The sequence below is a fragment of the Cryptomeria japonica genome, chromosome 9 (assembly GCF_030272615.1).
Source record: "Cryptomeria japonica chromosome 9, Sugi_1.0, whole genome shotgun sequence".
Classification (NCBI taxonomy): domain Eukaryota; kingdom Viridiplantae; phylum Streptophyta; class Pinopsida; order Cupressales; family Cupressaceae; genus Cryptomeria; species Cryptomeria japonica.
The window spans coordinates 144938100-144961762 of record NC_081413.1 but is presented as its reverse complement, the minus strand read 5'-3'; positions in this window follow the sequence as shown (position 1 = coordinate 144961762).

The following is a 23663-nucleotide window of genomic DNA, read 5'->3' as shown; positions in this document are numbered from 1 at the left end:
AGTCAAAGCATAACCATCTATCTACTCAATGTATACTTCTTCTTCCAGTATTCCATTCAAAGGTGTTGACTTCAAATCCATCCGATATACTTTGAATCCCTTATATGTTACAAATGCAAATAAAGTCCTGATAGCTTCCATTCTAGCAACTAGTGCAAAAGTCTCACCAGAGTCTTCTCCTTCTTCTTGTGCAAAACCTTTGCAAACCAATCTAGCTTTGTTTCGGACTACTACTCCATCTTCATTCAGTTTGTTCCTGAATACCCACTTAGTACCTATTACATTTTTATTCATCGGTCTGGGTACTAGGGTCCATGTATTGTTATTATCAATTTGATCAAGCTCCTCCTCCATAGCTTTGATCCAATGATTATCTCCAAATGCTTCCTTAGCAGTTCTAGGCTCAATAGTGGAGATCATGCAAGAATTCTCTCTAATTATTCTTCTAGGTTAACACTCCAACATCCTTATCTCCAATAATCTAGTCAGGATTGTGATTGAGTCTCACATACCTCAGAATAACAAGATCACTATCTTAAGGTTCTTCTTCTTCATTATCATCATCTTCTTCTTAATCTACCTATTTTGGTTAAACTGGTACAACAACATTCTCTTTACCAGTTTTAGGTTTCACCGGTTCTGGTTCCAAAAATAGAATGCAAGGATCTTCATCCTTTTTCTCCACATTGGTTTTCCCTGACACTTCAAGATACTCATCCACTCGAACATTGACACTCTCAATGAATCTCTGTGTCCGGTTTTTATAACATTTGCAGGCCTTACTCTTAATGGAGTAACCAAGAAATATACCTTCATCACTTGTAGCCTCAAACTTACTACCATAGTAACTTCTCTTAATAAAAAATTTACTACCAAATATCTTGAAATAACTGACATTAGGTGATCTACCATACCAGTATTCATAAGGAGTCTTATCCTTACCTCTGTTTACCAATATTCAGGTCATAGTGTAGATAGTTGTGCTGACAGCTTCTCTCCAGAAATTTTTTGCTACACCTCCTTGTATTAACATCATTCTAGTAGCTTCAACAACTGATCGATTGTTCCTCTCTTCAATACCTATTTGTTGTGGTGTCCTCGGTACAGAAATTTGCCTCTTTATACCATTTTTTTCATAATATCTAGTGAATTCCTCTAAAGTAAATCCACCACCTTGATCAGTCCTCAAACACTTTATCTTCTTGCCACTTTCCTTTTCATCTAAGGCCCTAAGTTCCTTGAACTTACTAAATGCTTATGTTTTGTCCTTCAAGAATGTGACCCACATCATTCTTGAGCAATCATTAGTGAAGATCAAAAAAATATTTGTCACCTTGAATACTTTTGGTCCTTATGGGTTCACAGAGGTCTGTATGAACTAAATATAACAAATGTTCCGCTGAAAAAGATTTTCTCTTCAAAGTTGAGGATGTTATCTTTCCCAACTGACATTCCTTACATAGAGCATTAACCGGTTTGTCTAACTGAGGAAAACCTCTCACTATCTTGGACTTACTCACTTTAACAATGTTATCAAAATTTATATGACAAAATCTCCTATTCCAAAGCCAACTTTCATCTAATTTAGAAATTAAATAGTTGTTGACATTAGGATTCAAGTGAAATAGGTTACCTTTAGTCTACTTGTTGGTTTCAATTAGTTCACCTTTGCTCCCATAGATTTTGCACTTTCCATTCTTAAAATCCAATGGATATCCTCTGTCATTGAGTTGAGCAACATTCAAAAGATTGTGATTTAGTCCTTCAACCCAGTAGACATCATCTGCACTACTCTTTTCATTAAGAGAAATAGTTCCCTTACCTTTTACCATGCAAGGTGAGTCATTACCAAATCTCACAAATCCTCCATCAAATTCCTTCAAGGTAATAAATTTACTCTAGTCATCGGTCATGTGGTGTGAACAACTACTATTGATGATCCAATCATCATAATTATCCATGCAAGAAACTAATGCCTTTTAATTAGATATCTCCTCTTTAATGGCTACAAAGACAATGTCTTCATTAGCATCCCCCTTAGATTCTTCATCAGTGATACCACCATCAACTGCAATTAGACAATCTCTTTTGCCTTTTTCTTTGTACTTCTTGAACTTCTCATGCTTATGCTCATTGTTACCATTAGGACAGTTAGCAGCAATGTGTCCAATCTTGTTGGATGTATATTTCAAAGGTAATTTACCTCTATACTTACCGCTACCTTTGGGAAACCATTTGGCCAACAATGCTTCAAGCTCAACCAAACTATCTTCATCGTCAACTTCTTTGTTGGATCTAGATTCATAGCTGTGACTGGCATCTTTACTTTTCCTCAGAGGAGGGTTAGAAACTGAAGCTCTAAATGCATATTCATATTTATGAAAACTACAATCATAACCATTTAATTCAAAAGCAGTAAGCTTACCAATGATGGAGTTAAGAGCTACCTTAGTTTTGTCAATAGATTTTAGCTCCTGAATGGCTGCAACTCAGATAGCATAGACTGGTAGTAGGGTTCTCAACACCTTACTAATTATTGTGGCATCTTCCACTTTACCACAAGCACTCTTGATCTCACCAACTATCTCTTTTATCCTCTGACCATATTGTTGTATATTATCACCTTCAACCATCCGCATGTCATCAAATTTTCCTCGTAGACTCTCTTCTTTGGCAATCTTCACATTCTCATCACCACTATATATCTCTTCAAATTTCTTTCATACCTCATATGTAGTTTCTAGACCATGGACATCTACATACTCTGCATCAAACAAAGAACTGATAATAGCCTCCAATGCTTGACTTTTTTCTTGTTGCTCTTTCTTCTAATCATCAGTCATAATCCCACTAGGTGCAACATGTTGAGTACCAACATGTTCCCAATATTGACTTCCTAGACTCTTGATATAAATTTTCATTATATCACTCCATATCCTATAGTTCTCTCTATTAAACTTTAGAGCTCCCTTATTCATCATGTTCAACAAGATCTTTACCTCAAGTTGTTAGGCTTAGACCTTAGAGGACCTAAAACTCTCTGATACCAATTGATGGTATGATGAAAGAATGAGGATCCGATCAACTATTGAGAGGGGGGGGTGAATCAGTAGATAGAAAACTGACATAAACTTTCACCATTCTCTAAAACAACCTCTCAACTGACAAGTTAAACCAGTTGACTACTATAACAGACTAACAGTAAAACAATTCCGAAGCTCTCAAAACCTTTTAACCAAAACATCCAAATACTTTACTGACTCAAGTAGAAACATATTTCAGATTGTTGTCAGTTAACATAACATATCAAAGTGGATTTAGCAGTTAAGCAATTCAACCATAGTAAACATAACCACACAAACATTCACCACTTGACATAATATTTTTGAAGTGGAAACCCAAATGGTAAAAACCATGGTGGTGATGAATACCCACAAGTATTCTGAACTCTTCTGAAGTTTACCCTGTTAGGAGCCAAGCCTGTTAATTCTTTACAATAAGTCATGTTAAGAACAGATCCTGTTAGGGACCACCCGGTTAAGGGATTGATTATAATGCCCTATTAGAAGCAATACTCTATTATGAGTAACCTCGGTAGAGGATTTGAAATCCAAGCTAATGGACCACCTGGTTAGTGGATTTGAATAACACTAAGCTTGTTAGAGCTTACACAATTAGGGGATTTAACTGCTGTGATTGTTAGAAAACAACAGGGGTTTGCTGATCTATTTGAATAGCACTACACTTTCTTGCTCATATCCTTTTCATGCTCCTATCAGCCTTTACACAAATTGTAGATACATCATCTAGTTTGACAACCACACTCCTACTACCAACTATAAATTGTTAGCCCTTTAACAAAACAACTCATTGACCATATGAAAGAAACAATAGGTTGGTAGCACATCATAAACTTGATTCTCTCATAGAGATTACAAACAAATCAGTTCAAGTATTACCACTGGATTACATAACAATCACTGCACATCATTCAAGATATCCTCGACCGCTCCTTGATCACCACTTCATCGAACATTGTAACTCATCACGTGGTTTACATTACATGCAATGAACTTTCTCATTCTCAAGATAAAAATTGTTATCTCTACGTGCCAAAAAACATTTAAAACTCTTCTCATACAACATGTATATGTGTCATAATCATTACTACTCATCAATAGATCATAAACTAATACAACCAATTCACCAAACTCCATCAGTTTACCAGTTGATCTTATTTCTTCTCTAGTAATACTAGTTTCCTTCACAAGCTCACATACTAGTTGCAAAACAACATTATAACAACATCATTACTGATTATAATTGACATAAATGACAACATAACATTTCAATAATGTAATCGTCATGCAAATGTCAACAAATGCAAGATACTAAATGCCTCTGGTATAGAGATTGCATCTGGAACTAAGGCAAAAGATAATATCTTTCATTTGAATGCTGGTGAGAAAAATTGTTTGACTACTTAGATTGATGAAACTATTAGGATAATTGGTGAATAACTAAGGGGGGCTGAATCAATTGTTAACAGATTATATTAATCAAACCACTTTATAACCTTTAATCGAAGCACATAAACTTTGAATACTGGAATAGCACAAACAAATACTAGTAAGCAATAAAATTTAAGAATGAAATAAAGAATTAACACAATGCAACCATACCACATAACACCATGATTTGTATGTGGAAAACTAGGTAAAGGGAAAAACCATGGTGGGAAGCCTACCCACAGTTAAATGATACTTTTGTAGAAAATATGTGATACAATGAGGGGCCTGCACATGTAGGAAGGCACACTGCCTAGAGCGTACTACTCATTACAAAAGAGTCTGACTGACTACAAATAGGTTATAACCACCTCAAGATAATTGGACAACAATCCAGAAGAATTAACTGCCAAAGATAACATCTACCATGCCTGATTACAATCTCAGTTAAGCTCAATACCGAAGGCCTTTGACCTCTTCCTTAAACCCAATTTGATCACCTATGATCGACCAAATCTCCTTTGCATATAATATTGCATTCCACAACCATGACACAATTATTTCATTCCCATACCACACCCTAATCTACAATGAGATCTTACATCAATTTATACAAACCCTAAGGCCTAAACCAATTAGGTCGACCCCGTAAAAGATATTACAATAAGATCATTACATACATCCATATTACAATGATATTCCATGTCAGCTTTAGACCAAAACAATAATAACCAATCCATAAATCATCTCGGTAACATGTAGAGAACACGTTAACATGATATTGGTCCATAACCTAGATAGGTAGCGGACCTAATCTCGGTCCACCATGCCAAAGAAATGTCTTCAATTGGTTGAGGCATGATCAAGGATCACCTTCTACATCTTGAATTCCATCTAGAAGCCGCACCAACACCACTTAGCATTCTGTCAAGGATTCTCAGTGAAAGCTTTGTCGGTTAAACCTTAAACTCATACCGGTAACACAAGATCTTCTATCGGTAACCAAAACCTGTCTGCTGGTAACCAACCATAACAAATAGTGTTAACATCAATGACAAAAAATCAATGCAGCATATAATCAATTCATCCATATTGCCAACAATCTCCCCCTTTGGTATTGATGACAACACTAGATGTGAAAAACATCTAAGTACCAAGAAATGTCAAACAAGTCTCCCTCTATGGAAGACAACTAACAATCTCTTGTATATAGCTCTGAATATCAACAACTCTCCCCCTATGAATAATATCTCTATAAAGTTCTGAAATTATTTTTCACGTCACCATCTCTCCCCCTTTGACATCAATGCTAGAAATCTAACAAAAATATCAAAGCAATAATATAAGCCTCTGAATCTCAAAGCTAACTACTCCTCCTGAGTAGTAGTAGCACTCATCAGTGCCAGAATGAATAGTATATCTGATAATGCATGTCGGACTGATGCCAAACCGCATCAATCAAGTCTCTATTGGAGGGACAGAAACCCCTAACATGTCTCTAAAATACTCAAATGATTCCTTAGATAGTGGTTTAGTGAATATATCTACAATCTGCTCTTTAGTGTTCACATAAACCAATTTGACTTCCTTTTCTTCTACCTTGTCCTTCAAAAAGTAATATTTTATTGATATATTCTTAGTCTTAGAGTGAAATACTAGATTCTTAGACATGTCAATAGCTGCAAAGTTATCGCAATAGATAACTACCAGTTCACTATAATTTACCCTGATATCCTTCAATATTTGCTTCATCCACAAGACTTGATTGCAATTAGTTGTTGCTACAACATATTCAACTTCTACAGTAGATAAAAAGATGCATGACTATTTTTTGTTGATCCATGAAACCAATTTCTTTCCAAGAAAGAAATATCCACCATAAGTGCTCTTTCGGTCACTAGTATCTCCTACCCAATCTAAATCTATATATGCACATAAAGTGAATTTTTCATCTCTAGAATACCATAAACCATATTTTGTTGTTCCTTGCAAATACCGAAATATCCTCTTTACAACACATTCATGATTTTCTTTAGGATTACTTTGATATCTTGAAACAATAGTTACTTCGTTCATAATATCTAGTCTAGTCTGAGTTAGATATAACAAGCCACCAATCATAGTCTTATACCTTGTTGGATTTACCGGTGTAGATGTATCTGATGAATACTAAGAGGGGGGGGTGAATTAGTATGCCAAATATCTTTGCACTAAAACACTTACACAGTCTAAAGATAAACCGGTAAACCAGTTTGACAATCAAACCAGTTACCACACATGCAAACCAAAATGCGAATAAAACATTCACCCACAAAAGTAATACAACCATAACACAAGATATTTGACGTGGAAACCCAACTGGGAAAAACCACGGTGAGATGGAACTCACAAGTCACTATCTGCAGAATAGAAACCAGACCGGTTAAGGTCTTACAATGTTCTTCACTAGAACAGATCCTGTTAGGAATCTCAATCTCTATTAGGAGATAAGTCCGATTAAAGACTACTTAGTTAGAGGATTTTAGATTCACATGTGTGAACCACCTTGTTAGAGGATTTTACAAAGGCTTTGAGGCCTACCCGGTTAAGGGCTACAGACTTGTCAAAGAATGTGTTGTTCTGCTTTGCTCCCTCATACCGCTTGTGATCTGCGAACCGCTTGGGGTCGACATGCCACTTTGGACTGGGAAACACATTCTGCAAAATCACCACTAGTCTAGAGACTAGTATACAACATACCGGTTGGAACAAATACCAGTTGAGCATAAACTCATACATATAAAGGGGATCTCAATACAAGTGTGTGTCCATCAATGACAATAATAGCATAAACCACAAAAATGCCAACAATCTCCCCCTTTGGCATTGATGGCAACACTTAGGAAAATAAAATTTTGACATCTAAGTGTTTTACAACAAAAAACTTGCCATTAACAAAATTGCTCCCCCTAAGCGTATACACTATCCCTTAAACAACAGAGTGTATAGCAATTTTGCATTTAGAGCATAATCATCAGAGCATATAGCATATATCAAAATTTCAAAATAGATACTTCTCCCCCTGATATACTTCTCCCCTGATATATCAAAATTTCAAAATTTAAAACCAAAAAGTAGATATACTTCTCCCCCTTTGCCAACAATGACAAAGTACCGCTGAAAAACCTGTTTCCATATAGATATAAAAGAGTTTATGATAATAATGAATAATACTTGTCAAAAATTGCTTTATTGTCCTACAAAAAATGTTTCATGGAAAGAGACCAGGACTCAAGTAGGGAGGTCACCACTTCCTTCTTTGTCTGCATTTGTGATACATGTTCCTCCATGGCATCTATTGTGCTCAGTTCTTGTGTGACTGTTAGGGCATCTAGGTTCAAATAGCAATTCTGGAGAATTTGCAGTTGTGGAAGTAATACCAGTTGAAGCTCCTGCAAATCCCTAGACCTTGTGCTGATCTCTTGCTCCATCTTGGCTGACTGGATCTGGAACCGGTGAATGGTTTGCCCATATGCTGCAAAGGAGTCATAAGGAGTCTTAAATGTGCTCAAGTAGGACTGTAAGTCCATTTGAAGCTATTGCTTCTTGGCTAGCACATCATCACAGAACATATGAGGCTGACAGATTTTGCTGAGTAGCAAGTTTCCCTCATCCAAGGCACCCCTTATGTCCTTTAGTAGTTCAGTCCTAAGCTCATTCAATTTCTTCACTAGAGCAACATTAAGAGCCTTTTGGTGCTCTTTCTTTACATTGGCCTCTACTACTTCTTCTAGACTTTGCACTTGATCATCCACTACAGTACACAAAAGTTTGAGTTGTGCTAGTGATGAATCAGTGTCAGGAAGATTAGTGCAGGGTATTAGACCGATAAGTGTATCTACAGCTACCTGGATGATGTCGTGTTCCTTTTTCCTATGAATGATCTCAAGGCACTCTTGAGCAACCTTGATGCTCTGCATAAGCTCCGACTCACTTGCAGATTGGAGATTGATAGGACTAGAGAGATCAACCGATGAGGGTTGACTTCCGGTTGCCTTCGGAGTCTCCACTTGAGAGCTTTTTGCCGCTTCTCATTCCTTGGCTTCTTCAACTTTCTTCTTTTCTGCTTCTCTTCTCTTTTCTTCTTCCTTGTCTTCCTCTGCCTTTTTATTTTCCTCTGCTCTCCTCTTCTACTCTTCGTTTTCTTCTTCTTCCCTCTTCTTCTCTTCCTCTTCTTTCTTCTTCTTTTCTTCCTTGTCCTCTTCTTCTTTCTTCTTCCTTTCTTCTTCTTGCTTCTTCTTTTCTTCATCTTTTCTTTTCTCCTCTTCCTCTTTTCTCTTCTCTTCCTCTTTTCTCTTCTCTTCCTCTTTCTTCTATTTCTCTTCTTCATCCTTCTTCTTTTTCTCTTCCTGATCTTTTGCCGCTTGTTGTGTGTCCACAACTTGCTCACAACCCTGATCGGCCCATTGCCCCTGTTCAGTACCCTCAGAAGGTATGTCTTGAGTGACATCTTCTACATCTAGGGCATCGACATCTATGGTGTCAATTGGTTCTTCCACCAGGTTCCCTTCCTCATCAAAAACCTCATCCAGTTTGGAAATAACCGGTTCCTTTTACACTTGGAGGTTGGCCATTCATGCTTTGTGAAAACTGATAGCATGGGCCATGTGCTGATGTGTATCTTTTTCTACATCATCAACTCTCCCCTCCAACAACCGGAGTCTTCTTCTCCTTGTGAAGAAGAGACCTTTATTTTGATCCAATACATCAAACAATTCTGAATTTGAGAGTTTGGGGAAGTACTGTGCAAAAACTTTCTCCCTAATCTCTTGTTCCTTTTCAATGGCAATGCGCCATTTGTTATCCAATGCTTTAAATAATGAATCCGGTGTCTGAGATTTAATCTCTAATGGTCATCGGTCATTTTTACATAAATAAAGAATGATTTCCTATAGTACTTCATCTTTTTCTTCACTATTGAATTCATCATAATAATCTATTAAATCATGAAGTAACTTTCTCCTAATATTCTTTACTGTTCTTTGACAATGTGTCAAAGGTTTGTAAGAGGAGATATCTATATTTACCAATGCAGATGTTGCCTGTTCATTCTTCTTCATCTTCTTGGTCTATCTAGCCTTCTTTGGCTATTCATCAGACTCGGTTTCTTCGAAGTCCGGTTCATTTGCCTTAGTCTTCCTCTTCCTTCCGAAGACTTTTTCTAGTGTTACCTCCGGTTTCTTCTTTGCCAGTGACCGCTTGGTCACTCTTCTATTCATAGTGGTAGCTGGTGCTGATGCTACAGGCACTACCTTAGCTTTCTTAGCTACCAGTTCTTTTCTCTTCTTCACCGATGGTTCTTCAACCGGTGTGATCCTCTCCAAGTAGGTTCTGGTCCTCTTAGTCTTTGGATCAAGAGGCGAGGCAATAAGGGTTGAAGCATACCCTTCCAGCATGTCAAACATAACCTCATAGCCCATAGGCTCCACTTCCTCCATTCTAGGCTCAACAGCCTCCATTAGACATCTGTCCACCTAAATAGTGAAACAAATGTCATCTTCATATTTCTTTACTATGTCACCTGAGATTCTTACCCTCTGACTCATCTTTCTTCTGAACTCATCAAAGTATTTGTTCAGTACCTCAGGGTAGCCAGTTCCAATGGCTTGCACACTTTTCTTTATCTACTTGGTTACCAGTTGGTCAGGGGACCACTGGACATCTCCTACACCCAGAAAGTAGCCTTGGAAATAAAAGGACAACCCTACCAGTAGTTGTCCAAACTTAAACTTTAGTGAGCTGCCTTTCTTGATTGCCTTGAGATTTAGCAAGAGTTTCCTCTGTATGCCGGTGCATAAATCAAAAGATGCATCCTCTTTTATCATTCAGTAAGCGGCATTTACCACTGCAGTAGATACAGAATTAATCCTACTGGTTGAGAATGTTTTGTATCCAATCACCATGGATGCGTATTTCACCAGATCATCCTTGATAGGATTGACTGTCATGCCTCATGAATCACTTGTTGAACCGGTGAGCTTGGTCATTTTTGTTTTGCTCACTTTTCTCAGGGCTAGCACTTCCCCTGTGTTGCAGAAATCGGTGACTGCATGAATTGCTTGAGGCGTGATATCATGCATCCTCTCCAAGTACATCTTGTCACCATGGACTCTGCTCAAGATGATCCTGATGTGATCCTCTATGAAGTCTTCTAGGAAATAAACAGTGTTGTGGAATTTCTTTTTCTCTATGACACTAAATTCCGGTTTGATCCTTTTGTTCTTTCCACAAAATAGCCCTAATTGAGTATGAATGGCTAAAGACCCTAGGTCTTCTATTTTGCAATCAATATAATCAGAAATTCCTTCTTCGACTATGACTCCAGCCGGAACTTGTGATAACACATTATATTTAGCCTTCCTTTGAATAAAACTTTCTAACTCTATGGATGTACTCGAACTGGTATGAGATGCGGAAGCCATTGTAGAGTATTTCAAGAACATGGAAAATACCTTTCAAACGCGAATTTAGGGCTTCCAGATTCTGCTTCACTTCACTCTCCATCAGATGCCAAATCACCACTTTGAGTTCTCCACTACCACTTGCAAACTAAATTTGAATCTCTTTCAAGGTTATCCAATTTCTTGAAATCTAAGCTCAAATCGCCTTATCTTCACTCTGCACTTGAAAACTTTTCTTCGCTCGAAAATAGATAGTGAGAAATCATTTGAAAAATTGCACTTATACATGTCTCTCACCTACCATCATTAATGCTCCTCTATTAGGGCGTAAACCCTAATTTGCCTTTTTACCATTTCTGGTCTTCTGCCAAGCAACAGGTATCACATACCGGTTAAGGTCTTTTACCGATGTCAACCAGGGGTTCCAAAGCATTTCGCCATTTGCTCCCCCTAGGCCTTTGAGGCTTAGTTTGTCGGTTCTGATATTTCCACACTAGGTGCAGAAACCAGTTCCTCCTCTGACAATATTGGTTTCTTCCTCCATGTTTTCTTCATGTCTCCTTGAACTTTTTCAACATCTATTTCTCCTTCCTAAGTGACCGGTATATCATCAGATATACTTTTTTTGCTTCTGCAGAATCTTGCAATGTGACCCGGTTTGTTGCAGTGATAGCAAGCAAGTTTAGGTGCTCTCCAAGATCCATTGTACATGTTTCCATTCTTTCTTCTACATGTTGCAGCAGTGTGACCATGACCATGATAGATCATACAACTTTCTCTCCATCTGGTTGCCTCTTGATGACCACCGCTTCTTGACTGATGATTGAAGTCATTAAACCGGTTGTGGTTCTGGCTCATAAAAGATTCAGGACCAGTTCCTTGGGTCCTCTGAGGATATCTTCTAGTGTTATCCACTACAGACCTGCATTTAAATGCTCTATGCCCAAACTTGTTGCATGCATAACAATGACCATTGAACTTATTGAATCTAGGTACATTGTTGATGAAATAAGGAAAATTATTGTAGGCTTTGCTCCTACATACATTAGCAGTGTGTCCTTCTTTAAGATAGTTAAAGCAAATAGGTTTGAATTTTTGCTTACCTTTTCCTTTGAGTGTCGATTGCTTCTTTGATGCTTCAACATTTGTTCCTGAGGATTCTCCTTCCTCATGTCCAGAAAAACCAAGGCCATTGGTATTCTTTGACGGTTTGGATGACTCAAGCTTTTGCTCTAGCTTGACAGTACTTTTGCCAAACTTAGCAAGTATTTCCTTTGACTCAAAGAGTTCTTTGGAAATAGCAATATTTGTCTCCATTAGACTTGCATTTTCAGTGATGGCTATGTTCAGTTCTCCTTGCATGTCTTCCTTTTCCATTCTGCTCTCATGAAGGCAAGTAGTCAGTGCACTAATCTCTTGTTTCAACTTGGAGATCTCATGATCTCTATCCTATATCCGATCTTCAGCTTTTCTTTGGTTCTCAAGCTCTTGATTAACCGAATAATTAGTCCCTCTAATTCCTTTCATAGATTGGAGTTTCAATCATTCAGCTTATTCACTTCAGCAATCATGGCTTCTATGTTAGCTTCATCTTCAGAACTACTTTCAGATAGTTCCATCAGTCTCTCTTCATGTTCTCTTCTTTTTGCTTGAGATGCCTTGTATTTGACCAGAAGCTCAGCATAGGCTTGCTTAGACTTAGTGAGTCGTTGAGTAAGTTCCCTCAAGGTGTATTCCCCCATATCTCTTTCCAAGTGGTTAAACTTATAGAAAGGTTGGCTTTGATACCAATTGATGAATACTAAGAAGGGGGGGTGAATTAGTATGCCAAAAATATTTGCACTAAAACACTTACATAGTCTAAAGATAAACCGGTAAAGTAGTCTGATAGTCAAACCGGTTACCACACATACAAACCAAAATACGAATAAAACATTCACCCACAAAAGTAATACAACCATAACACAAGATATTTGATGTGGAAACCCAACTAGGAAAAACCATGGTGAGATGGAACTCACAAGTCACTATCTGCAGAATAGAAACCAGACCAATTAAGGTCAGACTGGTTAAGGTCTTACAATGTTCTTCACCAGAAAAAATCCTGTTAGGAATCTCAATCTTTCTTAGGAGATAAGTCCGATTAAAGACTACCTGGGTAGAGGATTTTAGATTCACATGTGTGAATCACCTTGTTAGAGGATTTTACAAAGGCTTTGAGGCCTACTCGGTTAAGGGCTGCAGACTTGTCAAATATGTGAGTAATCAACAAGTGTTTGATCTATCTAATAGCACAAATTGCTTGGTTAGATCTAGTATTGCTCACAGCTAATGCATTCCAGCATTACTTCAGTCTTCTCTCTCTCTAACAGTTACAACTTGATCTTCTTAGATAAGATTGCTCTTACAACAACTCAACATCCACCTTAAGCCGTAGCTCAACATTAACCTTTTTTGCAACCACCTAAAACCCTAGACATGATGTCCTTATAAAGGAATCTGATTTCATGTCGGTCCAATAGGATTTCTTTACAATTTCCTAGGTTCAATGAACCTAGACATACTTAGTAACTTGACATAGGAATCACCGTCAATGTGTCGGCACCATCAAACAATCGGTGGATTTGTAACTCATCACAAAATGCTAGTTGGTAACTCATCACAGAGTATTACCAGTTCATACAAAATACCGGTTGCCAGTTTGATAAAAATGAAGACTAGTAAGAATGTGTTGTGCCGCTTTGCTCCCTCATACTGCTTGTGATCTGCGAACCGCTTGGGGTCGACATGCCGCTTCAGACCAGGAAACACATTCTGCAAAATCACCACTAGTCTAGAGACTAGTATACAACATACCGGTTGGAACAAATAACGGTTGAGCAGAAACTCACACATATAAAGGAGATCTCAATACAAGTGTGTGTCCATCAATGACAATCACAGCATAAACCACAAAAATGCCAATAGTATCTTTGATAGATAATTTCTCACTTATCACCATAGGAGTACTTATCGGTTTGGAATTATCCATACCAAAATTCTTCAACAATTCTCTTAGATACTTAGTTTGATATATAAAAATGCCTTTGTCAGTTTGAGTAATTTGTAAACCTAAGAAAAATCTCATCTCACCAATCATGGACATTTCAAATTCATTATTCACATTATTATAGAATTCCATGCACAATTTATCTTCTACTCCAAAAATGATATCATCAACAAATACTTTAATAATCAAAATATCATCATCAGTGATCTTATAATATAAATTACTGTTAGCACTGCCTTTAGTAAAACTAAGCTTCAAAAGATATTTATCCAACCTTGCATACCAAGCTCTAGGAGCTTGTTTCAATCCATATAAAAGTTTCCTTAATATGCAAACCATATCTTTATCATTTGTCAGTGAATATCCATCAGGCTGCTTAATGTATACTTCTTCCTCAAGTTCACTATTCAAGAATGCACATTTAACATCCATTTGATAGACCTTATAGTTCTTATAAGCTGCATAGGAAAGAAATAGTCTAACAGCTTCAATTCTAGCTACAGGTTCAAATGTCTCACCATAATGAATTCCTTCCATTTGATAATATCCTTTACAAACCAATCTAGCCTTGTTTCTTACAACCTGACCATACTCGTTTATTTAATTCCTAAAAATCTATTTAGTTCCAATAACATCCTTATTTTTAGGTCAGGGAACTAAAGTCCAAGTCTCATTCTTTTCTATCTGATCTAATTCATCTTCCATAGCCTTTAGCAAATGTTTATCTTTACACGATTCAATAATAGATGTCGGTTCAATTTGAGAAATAAGACATACATCTTCATTTGCCAGTCTTCTTCTTGTCATAACTCCCTTGTTCCTATCTCCAATGATTTTATCTTCAAAATGATTTAACCTTACATACCTTGGTGTCTTCTGAACTTCAGGTTCATTGTTCTAATCATCAGTCATAGTTGAATTTTTTGATTGTACTAGTGTACCTATCTTAGTATCTTGTATAGGTTGAGGCATTGCTGGTTCAGTTATGATCATTTCCACTGCCGATTCCCTGTCATATGATATAGATTGATTTATGTATTGCTCATCCACTTTCACATTTGCGCTCTCCACAATTTTATGCAATCTTGTGAGACCCTACCCCGACCCATCCTAGCATTTCAGTGATTTTCATGTTGGAACTATTATGGATGCTTTATTTTTATGCATTATGGATATAGAAATTTATATGATTCCAAGGATTTGATAACATTGATATATTGATGCTTCATTTCTATGCATTATGGATATATAATTTTATATGATTCTAAAATAGGGTAACATTGAGATGTTGTATGTCATTATTTGATTTGCAGGACTTTATTATGATGCTAGAAATATGATTGCATATATTATGAATGGATTAAATTTATGAGGATTATGATAATTGCTTATGTGGATTTGCTTTGATATATGAAAAATTGAATTTTATGATGTCAATTGTATGCAGAGTGATTGATGTGTATTCTTATTTATGTGTTTAATATTTGGAAATTATTAATGTGTAATTGAGATGCGTAGGAAAATTATCCATATGACCATGGAAACATTATGGAGAATCAAGCCTAGGCCTATGTACGTTCGTAAAACTAGGGGTTGTCTATTTAGAGAGACAACACCCCATATGTATTGTATTTTATTTGTAAACGTAAATGTTTGTATGTGTGTAAATTGTATTTATTAAATTATTTAAATCATTCAAGGGACAATTGTCATGTGTGTATTGTGATGTGGAATTATTTTGTGGTGTCACTTGACACATATGTTGTATGTTGTGTTGACAATTGTCACGTGACCTTTTTGAGAGATTTACTTTTTGTTTAATTAAAATATTTCCAAATTATCCTTGAAGGTTCCAAGAAATTTAGGATAGTGAGCTATAAGGAGGGTCAACTTAGAGTTGACCTATAGGTTGACTTTAGGTGGACTTTCAAAGGGTTAGATCAACTCCTAGAGTCAATTTTGGGGCATTTTTATTGGGCCTCATGGGGTACCTATGGGTGAAGGTCAAATTTGGCCATGTTTCCTTCCCCTAGGACTTGTTTAACCACCCAAAAAAGTGGGTTTTCCTAGATGGTCGAATTTCATCTTTAGGAGTGTCACCCTTGGTTAGATAACCTTCTTGGTAGGTGTCATTCCCCTTCCCCATTACATTCTTCTTCTTGAGGTGCCTTGGTTAGGGAGTGTGTAAGACCTAGGGAAGACCAACCAATGGGAGCCTCTCACTCTATCCAAGAGGTTGGAAGGAGTAAGAGAAGTCTTCTTAGGCTAGAGATTGAGGCTTAGTGTGTTAATCACCCACTCTCCATCTTTGGAGATTTTGGCAATTTTGGAAGAAAATCAGTTTTAGAATAGGAATTTTGGGCTAAGTGTTGTAGCAAAAGACTGGTGGAATTAGGCTGCTCTTCTCCAAGTTATCCCTAGAATACCCTTGGTAGATTCAAGGTTGGTGCATTTTCTTACTTGTATTTTTGAAATCAGTTTGTAGGAGTGCATGAATGTAAATGTTGTATCCTTCCTTACATTGTATTTGTGAAAGTTTTTATGTGATTCTTTTCCCATTTTTTTATGCATTTTATTGTGTTTTGGGAGTATCCAAGGCCATCTTACCCTTGGGAGGGCAAAATGGTCTTGGGGGTGGAAGGCGTTTGACAACCTTAGAGTGAGAGGCTCTCATTATGAGAGTGATCTCAAGGGTTTTTTCATGAGACCCTTGCTACATAGTTTTGTTTATGCATTCGGGGGTCATAAGGGGAGAAAGTATGGCATGTATGCCTTGGAGTCATAAGGATGTTGGGTTAAGAAAGATGGAATTTGTTATGTTCTTGGCTGCCATGAGTTGGCTGTGATCTATTATCTTGCAGATCTCCTCAAGGTATTTGGTCCACTTCCACCCTTGTAAACATCACATTTTTGTGATGAAGTTTCAGCTTTGGGATGGGTATGTGCTTGTTGAGTTTTTTCCCCTTATTTGTTTGTGTTGCTTGAGTGTAACCCATCTAGGACATGGCTCTCCAAGCTCGGGGGTGGCTTCTAGTAAGCCTAGGCTGGGAGGTGAGCACCCCATGGTCACAGCCTTAAGTTTTGAATGCAGGTTGCTTGGAAAAGAAAACTAGGAGTTGTAGATTTTACTTTAGTTGCAGAAAGAAAAAGAATGTAATATTATTTTGTTGAAAAGAAAAGAAGAGAAAGGAAGGAGTTTTTCTATTGTAATGATTTAGAAATCTGTAATATTGACTGTGCCTTAAGATGTATTTTATTGATGTAAGGATCATTTAAAAAAAAAAAAAAAAGGGGAATGCATTTGGTTAACTCTGTTTGTATAAAGTGCAAGGGAAAGGAAATGTATTGTGTTGTTGTCTATTATTTAATTCTGTATTTTATTTAAATTTGTCATGTAACTAAATTCTGTCATCTATTATCTCTATAATTTATATAAAGAAAACAAAAGAGATGTAGAAAGAGAAATGGGAATGTGTTAAGTGTATTTTCTTTTCTGGAATATTTAAATGCTGCTGCAATTATATTTATTACTGTCATTTTTTAATTTCTTGTTTAAACATTGCAGAATTTAATCTAGGAAAAATTAATCCAAAGTTAGTACTGGTATTATCTGTTTGAAGACATTTTAGAAAAGAAAATGAAAATACATATTTAGCCTTAGACAATGAGAACAAAATATCTTCACTATGCTAAGTTATTTTGAAAAAGGAAATGGTTAGTTTAAATATCTGATATTAGGAATAAATTGAGGATATGAGTTAATATGTTTTTGTTAAAATAAATCATTCAAAAAAAAACTATATCTATTTAAAATGTTGTCTGTACATTATAACACTCCTGCATGTTAATGTCTTAATTTCTTTTTAAGAAAAGAGATTAAAAAAAAGAGATTCTAACCCTAGAGACTGATATATATATATATATATATATATATATACAAAAAAAGGGGTTACAGTGTTTGCGGCGCAGTCGAGCCACTGTGTTTAAACATAGTGGACGGCGGGGCCGAGCCACTGTGGTTAAACACAGTGGACGGCGAGTGGTCGAGGCACTATGTTTAAACACAGTGGATGGCATGTCCGAGGCACTGTGTTTAAACAAAGTGGACGGCACGGCCGAGCCACTGTGTTTAAACACAGTGGACGGCATGACCAAGCCACCACTATGCTTAAACACAATGGATGGCACGGGGGCCGCCACTATGTTTAAACACAGTGGACGGCATAGGAGCCACCACTGTGGGTTCCCTCTACCACCTTGGTCCTTCATCCTCCGCCGCTCTGCCTCCACCTCGGCCTCCGCCTCCATGGCCGCCGCCTCATGGCCACTAAACCCTGCATCACACACACAAAAATAATAATAATAATAATATAATAAACCCTAACCCAATTTCAGGTTAGGGTTAAAGCAAAGAAGAAAAAAATAATAATTCTAGATACTAAAAATACAACCCTAACCCAATTTCAGGTTAGGGTTAGCATTTAAATAACAAAGATATATTAGAAATGCAACCCTAGCCCATATTCGGGTTAGGGTTTGCATATAAAAATATGAGAGGGAATTTGAATTATAATTTTTAAATTAAAACTTTTAATTTAGGGTTTATTTATAAGTTGCAATATAATATTTAATGGGTATAGTTGGCTCATTTTATTAAAGAAATATATATGTATAAATAGGTATAAATATAGATTTGCTCATCCAATTGTTTATATATATATAATTTATATATATGCTATATTTTTACATATATATATACATATACATATACATATACATATACATATACATATACATATACATATACATATACATACACATACATATATATATATATATATATATATATATATATATATATATATATATAAGAGATTAAGTTGAAAACCTATTTAATTTGATTTTATTAATAAATATTAATGAACGCATAAGTAATAATTAGACCCCTTTCACTTTTAGCTGAATTTTAAATTAGGGGAATTAATTTTATATAGTTCTAATATCGCAATTATTGACGTAATTTTATCAAGGATTATTAATAAGGATATTTCATAGATAATTTTTGTATTTAATTAAACGTGGATGTCATGCCCATACTTTTGGGCACAAACAGAATAATTTTTTTTTAAAAAAAATACTTAACCTAGTACGGCTGGCTTAATTAAATTAATGCAAACTAGTTTGGTCTTAACTAAGTTTGAGTGTATCAAACAATTAAATAGATTAAGCAATAATTAATACAAGTTATGAGCGAGCTAAATATTTTCCCAAAAAGTTATCTCTAATCTCCATTAATGAATAATTAAACTCTCTAGCAAGTAATCTCAAACTAAATATATAATTTCTAAAATTAATTGATAGAGGAAAATAATAATTTCCTATAGTTCCTTAGCTACTTAGGGTCTAAAATTAACTCACCCTAACTCTTTGATTAAATAAATTTATTAAGTCAATTATTCATTAATAAAAGAAAACCCATTAATTTTCAGAATAGAGGGGGGCCAACATGGTCAATTTAATCCCCTAAAGTTTTCCCTCCCAAGAGTTTAAAATCCTTTTTTTTTTATACTTTATTAAAATGCTTCTACATTTATTAATAATTTAAAAAAAACATTACTTAGCTTTCCAAATAACTATTTGATTCCAAATAATTAAAGGAATTAAACCACTTATATATATATATATATATATAAAATTACCTATATGCTTATGAATATATTCAAAAAGAAGATGGGGGTTTTTATTTTATTATATTTATTTACCCCTTTTTAACATTCCCACACACATACCCATTTCAAAATCTAAGTATGTTTGCCCTAACCCGAAACTAGGGTTAGGGCTAATGTGATATAACATACACCCCTCTTTTTTTTAAAAAGAAACTAATTGCATTTTGCCCTAACCCGAAAAATGGGTTAGGGCTTGTGAGTGTGTGTGTGTGTGAATGCAGGTCGGCGGCCAAAAGAGGAGCGGCGCGCAGGGCCGAACCCGAGGCGGACATTACATATTTTTTTTTTTGTCTTGGCATGGCGGAGGGAGTAAGGAGGGGGCGGAGTGGAGGTTTTGAGTGGGGGGCACCGGGCGGAGACAACCCGGGCGCCACTGTGTTCCCACAGTGACGGCCGAGCGCCGCCCACTGTGGGTAAACACAGTGGCGGCTGGGCGCCTCCTGCGCCACCACTGTGGTTGCCCACAGTGGCGGTTCTCGTGCCGTCCATTATGGGAAACCACAGTGGTGGCCCGAGCCGCGCCAGTCGTAGTGGTTCGCTTTTTTTTCAACCCTCATTTTTTTGCAAAATTTTTAATATGTATTTTTTTTATATATTATTTATATATATATATATATATATATATAAAGGTAGGAAAAATATATATTTAGTTTTATTTTGAACATACAGATTTCACAAATAGTTTTATTTCAAAATATACAGATTTCAAAAGAATAAATTTAATATATATATATATATATATATATATATATATATATATATATTTGAATGGTTTATTTAACAAGCTTATTAGATTTCTTTTTCTTTATTTGTGTTATTAAATCTTTAAATACATCACTATATTTTTTTTTGTTTATAAACAGACTTATGAGAATAACATTTAAAGAGCTAAAATATATATATATATATATATATATATATATATATATATATATATATATATATATATATATATATATATATTTTGCTACTTTTTTTAATCTATAACCCATATAGGCTTTCTTTTTGAGTTTATTATTATTTTGTGTATCTCTAAAATGCATGCAAGGGTTTCCTAATGTGATTTGCAGAATTACTAATGAGGAAAATATATACTTTGTAAGCAAAATAAACTAAGACTAAATGCTAATCTATTTGAAAAGAAATAGACTACTATAATAAGTTTCATTTTCTGCATTAAATGGGAAAATAAATGACTATTTTTATTTATTTGCAGCAGTATTAATAACAGAATAATCATGTAGTAATAAACTGAATTTATTTTCAGAGCACACAAAAAAATGCATCTACTTTTTTTGTAAAACATGGAGATTTAAATGCAAAATAATACATTTCTTCATCTTTTGCAAAACTAACCCAAGCAGGAAAATATATTTCTTAAGAAAATTTAAGTACAAGGTAAATAAAAACAAAAATGGGTTTTAAAACCCAACCAATATTTCCCTTCAAAAGGAATTTTGAATAACACAAATACACTTCTTTTTTTGTAATTAAATACAACATAGCTCACATTTTTCTTTACAACTTCCATAATAAATACATTTGTCTTTTAAACTTTTCTGCAACATAAAATAGCAACCAAGCTCTTTAATCTTTCTTTCCCCATCCCATGCAACCTGCAATAAAAACACAACTTGACCATGGAGAGCTCACCTCCCAGCCTAGGCTTACTAGAAGCCACCCCCGAGCTTGGAGAACCAAGCACTAGACGGGTTACAAACAAGCAAACTCCACAACAAATAAAGGAAAACATTCAACATACATCTTCCCATCCCAAGCTATACTTCACCACAATTTGTGATGTTCATTCCACGGGTGGAAGTGGACCAAGTACCATTGGGGAGATTGCAAGCCAAAAGAAATTACAATTCAAGCCACCTCATGGCAATACCAAATACAACAAAAGATACTTCCTCATGCCTTATGTCCCCCAAAGGCTCAAGGCCACATTCTCTCCCCTTATGACCCCCAAATGCATACACAAGGCTATGTAGCAAGGGCCACAAAGGACACCCTTGAGATCACTCTCCATGAGGAGAGCCTCTCACCCAAGGCTGTCATACTTCTTCCACCCCAAGACCATCCTACTCCCCCAAGAGTAGGAGGTCTTGGACACTCCCAAAACAAGAACACATAAACATAAACATAGAAATGAAAGCTTACACTTTTTTTTTTACAACAATTTACATAAACACAACTCTTTCAACAAGCTTTTCTTTCCTTCAACAAAACAACATAACAACATAAATAAGAGGAGATAAAAACCAACCTTATTCTACCAATAGGTATGCTAGATTTAGTTGGGGATGAGCTGCCCAATTCCACACAAACTTTTCTCCAATCTTTACCAAAAATTCTATTCTACAACTAATTTTCAAAACAATTGCATAATCTCCAACAATGGAGAGTGGGTGATTACTCACTAAGTCTCCAATTCTTGCCTAAGAAGGCCTCTCACACACTTCCCAACCCCTTGGGTGAGGTGAGAGTTCCCATTGGTTGCTCTTCCCAAACTCTTACACATTACTAAAACTGGAAAGGGAAAAGGTGAGAGGAGGTGGGGAAGAGAGTTTGACATCAAAAGGGAACGTTGTCTATCCTAGGAGGAACCTTCTAAGTTGAATTTTCGTTCACCTTGGAAACACCACTTTTTGAGGTGACTAAACAGTCACATGGGAGTAGTCACATGTTTCAAAATACCCCTAACCCATAGGTATACCCTTTGGACCTTTGGAAAAGCCCTAAAACTGACCCTAGGAGTCCTTTTAACCCCTTAGAAACCCAACTGAAGTTTACCTACGGGTCAAACCTGAGTTGACCACTCCCAAGACTCCCTACCCAAGGAAAATTTGGGACCACACTCATGTTTTTGAATGGCTTTGGTAGAAACAAAACTCCCTCCAAGAAACAAGTCAAAATCAATGACACTAATCAGCACATGTGTCAAGTGACACAATAAAAATACAATATAAAAATCACACATGGAATTTGTCTCTTGTAGGATTACACATATACATAAAAATTAATTTTAACACTCATGCATCATACACTTCACAAATAGAATACATTACAAATGGGGTGTTGTCTCTCCAAATAGACAACCCCTGGCTTAACAAACATACATTGGTGTAGGTTTGGTTCTCCATATAAATTCCATGGTCACATGGATAATTTTCCTGCACATCTCAATTAACACATTAGTAATTCCAAATAATCACAATTATAAATAATTTAATACATGGATTTCATTGCACATCAAACACTCATACATTGGCAACAATAATTCAATATCTCATTCAATTAAATCCGATTTCACATAAGCAATTAACACAATTCTCAAAATTGAACCATTCATAAAATAAGCATCATTTTTCTATCATCAAAATGAAGTCTTGCAATTCCAATAATGACATTCACCATTTCAAAATAATTCTATTCTAGCAACATATATAGTTTCATAATCATCATGCATAAAATAAAGCATCAACATATGTCAATGTGATCCAAATCATGGAAATCATATAGGTTCTAAATCCATAAAGCATAAAATAAAGCATTCATAATAGTCTCAATATGCAAATATCTGAAAATGTCAAATTGAGTCGGGGTAGGGCCTCACACCCTCCCCCTCTAGGCATGAACTTCCTCCTGGAGTTCATCAAAAAGGTGGGGGTACTGTGATCTCATATGTGCTGCATCCTCCCATGAGGCTGTGACCTCATCATAGCAATCCCACTGAACCCTAACCTAGTCCAGCTCTCGACCTCGAAGGCCCAGCATCCGGTGTGCCAAAATGCGAATGGGCTCCAAAGCTAGTTGCCCATCCGACTCCACCTGCAAGGCATCCCAATCTAGAATATGCGACTCATCATAGATAAAATTCCTCAAGACTGAAACATGAAACACATCGTGGATGCGTGACAGACTAGGTGGCAAT